Here is a 6,065-nt window from a genome sequence, read left to right on the forward strand (position 1 = left end):
TGGCAGAGGGCAGCCAGTGGTTCCAGGCTAGTCCTCCCCTTCCTGCTCCTCTGCAAGTAAGCAGCACATCCTGCCGGGATGCACTGCCCTTCCTGGAGCTCCACTGGCTGCTGCGTGTTTTCTCTGCCGGTTAGACTCTACACTAATACTTCTATATCCATTACCGTTCACAGCCATGTATTATACACCATTGCCTGGGGAACTCAAGCAAATGATTGCATTGCTGGAATCTCAAACTCTGTCGGTAAATACAAATACAGCTTCCAGACATAGGCAATGACCCAATCAGCCATCAAGTCAAGGAGTTCAAACTGATGTCTTTTTTGGGGGTCCTACTTAAAATGCTGCAGAAGTGCTGTATGTTATAAAAATGTTCAATACAAGTTGCAGGTCCCTATTTAGACTGACAGACTCCCTATCAGATCTTAAATAATGCCCTTTTTCCTTTCCTTTCCTTCTGCTGTCTTCAGAGTTGCCACTGGCAGTACTATAGATGAGAAGTGCATTCAATTAAAAGCAGAAAGCGTTTCAGAAATGTAAAAACTTCGGGAATCAGATCTACTGGCAGAAAGGTGACCTGCTAAGGGACATCCTGCTCTTACTGCAATGATGGAGTTGATGACCTAACTGTCTTTCAAAGGAATGCCTGGAGTTTCAGATTCCCTGGACCTATCCAGCCTAGGAAAGCAGATGTTTAAACCCTGATTTTGCTTGCCTCTTACTGTATTCCTTATTTAGCCCCAGAAATATCTGAAGTGGCCATGCTGCCTATCTCAAGAGGGAAGGAAGAAAATAAATCAGACAAACTAGAAGCTGGGTTGTTTGCTTAAGGCATGTTAAAGAAGCGTGTGCATGGCCTTCTGCCTCTGCTGCAGGGCAGTGCCATGGCTAACATCTATACCTTGCTCCCATGTGTCAAATGCATGTTGGGGACAGCCAGCTTGTACTGTCTGGGGCCACTAAAGACAGAGGCCTGCATCATATGCATTTCACTCGCAGATCCACCATGAGAAGTCTATGCATGCCCTGGTGTCTGCCAGTGTGCAGTGCATACACATATACTATGTGTATATAGCTGTATCTCTCCCCATGCACATGTGGCTGTCCCATATAATCCAACCCTCCATTATGGGAACAAGCTGGAGCATTGTAATGGTATGCTTCAAGCAGCCAGGGCTGCTTGTTTCCCAGAGCCTTTTCCCTGTGCTTCTTGGTGTCACGGCTCTCTGAATCACTGCTGGTTGCTTTGCTCTGGCAGTGCAGCTTGCAGCCTCTTGCACAAACAGGCCTTTCCCTTCTCCTGTTGCAGTAATGATGTTTATTGAGTTGTGCACACATCCACTCTCCTGCATTTTTCATGGGCCTGCTCTCCAGAGGCAGTGCAGCCTGCTAATCAAACAGCATCAAACCAAGTGATTGCTTCTGCTCCCTACTACAGCTGATAATTACCCTCCTTTCCCTGCAACAAGCCCTGACAACTGCCACCCTGTTGGTCACTAGCCACAGATTTAATTGACAGGTGGTCTATTACCTCTGCTCACGCAGGCTCTTTGATTAAGTGTTAGGAGAAGGCAGACAGTGCCCTGTCCGTCTTTTAGCAAAGGAGGGGAGGAAACAGGCTGCGGTGTATGGCTGGGACCCAGCCACTGATGGTGTTATTCATCCTGTGATAATAAACTCTGCCTTTTCCATCCTGTCCCCTTACAGCAGTTCAGCACGGGGTGGTGGCCATGCTAGTAAGGCAGAGCCCTTATCTTACCAGCTCTGCTCTGCGAGAGGACCATGCAAGGTGGAAAAATATAAAAGAGTGGAAGGGATGTTCTCTTAAAACAGCCCAGCAAGAGTCCGCCGTGTGACATAGTCCCCTTCATTTGAAGGCCTCAACCTTGAAAGCAGGGAGGTAGCAATCCTACTTTCATTAGAGCAGAGTTTTTAGCAGCCAGGAAGAAGAATGAGGTAGGGCAATTTCTGGGTCTCTAGAGCCAGTGCTGGAAGTGCTGCAAAATGCTCCTGGGTAAAAGGTCTGCCAGAAGATACCGCTCTCCCTCCATGCCACGTTTGACTTTCTGGTAGGTAGCGATAGGTGCCTTTGCAAGGAGGGAAGGTGCAGTTAGTCATGTAGGGAGCGTTGCATTAGAAGATACTGCTCTCCCTCCATGCCACATTTATGTTTGACTTTCTGGTAGGTAGCGATAGGTGCCTTTGCAAGGAGGGAAGGTGCAGTTAGTCATGTAGGGAGCGTTGCATTATTTCCTCAGAGCCTGTCCAGAGCTCTGCAGAAACCTGCCCTGGACGACTCTGAGAACCACAGCTCTGCCCTAGAGTTACGGGAGAGCCCGAAGGCATGGCAGGATTGCTGAAGTGGAGGTAGTGGTGCTCACGTGAGTCTCTTGGCCTTGTTCTTGGCCAGCCAGCTCAGGAACTGCAGAAACCCCTCCTTGGTGGCACAGCACAGAGGCATGGCTCCTGCATCTATTGGCACGTGGTCTGGGGGCTTCCTAGAGCTCATCTGTTAAAGATGAGACAAAGCATTGTGTAGCACCCAGCAGTGTGCCTTTGCTGTAATGAACCAATGCTGCAGAAACTTCATTCCTTGTGCTCCTTCCTCCTCTGTCACTGGTCACTCGCAAAGCCTGGATTTTTTAATCCCAATCTCAGATACAGATGGAGCAATCGCAAATATAAAACAAAAAGCAGTGCCTTAAGGCTAACAGCCTCCTTCACCACTCTGGTGCAGAGCTGTCATCTATTTCTTGGTGTGTGGGCACTCACTGTTCCCCTAGGTAAAGGCAAGCTTGTGTTCAACAGCTGCTATGACTCAGCCCTACCACTTCCCCACTCTCGCCAAAAAACACCTTTCCCAGTGCTTGCCCTGTTCCAAGCATAAACTGACATGGAGCATCCTGTGGCCTCAGTGTGCCAGGAGGGCTGTTCCTGGTTATGGGGTAGGAAAATAGCTGCTTGAACTCCTGGTATGGGATAAGGAGTCTTTGGAATATTGCGGGAGATCCCTGGGGCTCTGGGACTTCATAGTGTGAAGGATATGCGGAGCTCCGAGAGAAAGAAGAACATCTGTTTTTCCCACCCTTTGCTAGAGAGTTGCCTTTCACTTTTTACTTGTTTGTGGTGATATGAATACTCCAGATGAGAAGAACTAAGTCTCGTGTTACGGAAATATGGTGAAATCTGAAAAGTTGTGTCCTCAGTACTCTCTCCCTGCCCACTTCTCAGTATCCCACCCGAATGACATGCGCACTGTCAGGGCTCGTGGTCATGTGCCATCTCTTCATCTCTCCCCTAAAACAAAAACATGTCCTCCAGACAAAGCAGCAACAAAGAGTGGTAATTTATGAGTACTGAATAATTCAAGTGACTTCCATGCCCTGCTACATTTTTGTTATTGTCCCTTGGGAGAATCCACTCCCTGACACACATACATAGTCCCCACCATGCACACACACGGGGAATGGAAGAGGGGGAGACCCTCGAGGGAGACACAAATGTTACACATACTACTTTCCCTTTTCATCCACCCATCCCTCCCTCTAGCCACCTCTTCCTCTGTATAAACACAACTGTCTTCCCAGTCGTCCCTTTCCATACGTTGCTTTCTGTCTTTCACGTACCCCTCAGCCTTCCTGTGGTTTACCACCACAATATGCTCGAGTGTCCCTCAAGAGCATTCCATTTCCATAGGAGATGGGACCTGGGAATTTGGCTTTAATATTTCATAAGCTTCCTTCTAAAATGTAAAGCATATTTATGTTATTTGCATCAACTACCAGGAAAACAAATGCCTTCGATTTGCAAGCAGATCCTAACCTGCTGCCCATTTTTCCAGGGCTGAGCATAAATAACACAATTTATTCAAAGGAACCCTTTCTTCTATTTACATTTATATTGAATAATTTAAAACAACTTTCTCCACTTCTATAAATTCTTCCTTCTAGGATGTGGGAACCTGTCCATGTCTAAGGAATGTGCTTCTAAGGGAAACTTTTAACTACACAAGCACACATGTATGTTCGCAAATCTGATCGTATTCATGCCTGAGCCATCCTCCAGGCTAGACTGACCATACTGGGCAAAGAGACCATACTGAGAAAGAGGGAACACTTAGCGTTCAGGTCCTAGATGCAGGGGAGGCAATGGTGAGCCCAGGAATAAGAGCTGCAAGTTGGATCATCCTGAGGAAGAGCTTTGATAGACGACATTAAAATGCCAGGGTGAAGAAAACTCAGCACTCTGGTCTTGCCCTGAAAACGTTGTACTATGTGTGTTCATTTGGGAAAGAGGGAAGAGCTTGTGTCTCAGATGTAAACTGGCACTGCAGGCTGTAAGCTGGGAGAGCACAAGGCCAAAAATTATCTGGCCCTGTCCAAATTCTATTCCTTCCTCTTTTGCCTGCATCTGAAGAGGGGATACAAAGGGACTGCATTAGAGATCAACACATGCTCATGCAAAACTGTAACACAACAAACTCAGGCTCCACAATCTTAATGCTGGAAAAAGCTTGTAGAATTCAGCCTGCAGAATGTTGAGGCTGAGCTCTTCCCAGCATCATCCAGGGAAGCAGATCTTCAGCTGGTGTCAATCTGTGATAATCAGTGAGTTGATTTAAACCCACTGAATACCACTTTCCCACTTTAATTTCCTCTCTCCGTGGACAGGTTTAGATTCTTTGTTTCTTATCTCTTTCTAATCATTTATATTTTCATCACTTCCTCAGGGTTTCTTTGGCAGCATTCTCTTAAGTTTAGTCTGTTTGCTAGACACACGAGTTAGTGTTATTATTCTATACTGCCTTCCAGACACATTGTCCATCACTTAGGCATGACAGGGAAGTGAGCCAAAAATTAATCAAGCTATCACACCCCAATGGATGAGGGAATCTCCCTTGGAAACCCAAGCAGGAGTAGTCAGAGAGGAAATTCTACAGTGAATCTCACTAGAGGAGTGGGAGTCCAGATTAATTAGCAATAGAGTTTGAAGTTTCAATAATGTCTAGTTGCTTAATCTAAAAACTGTGTCTATCAATCTCAAGAATCCAAGTTCTGTTTCCAGCATAGAGCATGATTCAAACATTAGTGTGTGCCTTGGACAGCTGATGATTTTTTTCACCCTGTTTTTACAGGATATCAGGTATGTTTGGTTTTTTTATTTCTTTAATCTATGCTAATCTCAACCTGTATGACCTCTCTGTGTAGTAGAGAAGCTTGATTGCAGTATGTAGCTTATCCGCAGGCTGTAGTAGATGGATCTCCTGCGGCTGGAAAATCTCCTGAGCCTACCTTTGCTAAATGGTAATATTTAATTTCTTGAGGGGAAGCCAGGGAGGTTGAGGAGGGCCCTTGAAGCAGACAAAAGGGGTTGTAATCGGCCACGGAAGATCCACAGTTCCTCTGTGGTAGGAACCTGCAAGTTTTAGACTTGCATATTGACTTGCAGTGTGTTTGGAGATGGCATACTTGAATGTTGGAAAGTGCTAGCTTGTGGACTCTTTATCACAAGTGAGAGGAAGAAATGTTGTAGAAGGGAGAGAAATTGCCAGTAATTTGCTTGTCCTTTGGGAATAACTTCTGCAAACACTGACAAGAACCACATGTAGCTTTATGGAGAAGCCCAGGAAAGTCTGCTGGGAGCAAGGAAGAGCCTGATACAGCACTGGGGAGGTGTGAGAGCAATGGAAGTAGAGAAACAGGCAGAAACACCAGGCAGTGAGGGTAGGGAGCCTCCTCCTTTTCACTGCAGCTTTGATTTGTTAGTAAGAGGGAATTCAGTTCCTCGTGTGTTTAGTCTTTGCTTCATGGAGAAAGTGGTCAATTTATTCCACAGAGGTAGCAGAACCTAAAGTATGGACACTTGCTGGGCTGAGATCTGCACAGCTTGGTTCAAAAATGCTCAGAGGCCACCAGCAAGCTGCAGTCTCTTATTCAGGTTCAAGGAAGGTTTGAGAGTGAAGGCTTTGGGACCTCAGATCAGAAAGTCCTTAACTCATTGTTTTTAAGGAGAAATTTGATGACACTAAGATAATGTGTACATATACTGAGTGGATCAGATCATAA

This window comes from Cariama cristata, unplaced genomic scaffold (genome assembly GCF_000690535.1).
Source record: "Cariama cristata isolate BGI_N322 unplaced genomic scaffold, ASM69053v1 scaffold8099, whole genome shotgun sequence".
Taxonomy (NCBI): Eukaryota; Metazoa; Chordata; class Aves; order Cariamiformes; family Cariamidae; genus Cariama; species Cariama cristata.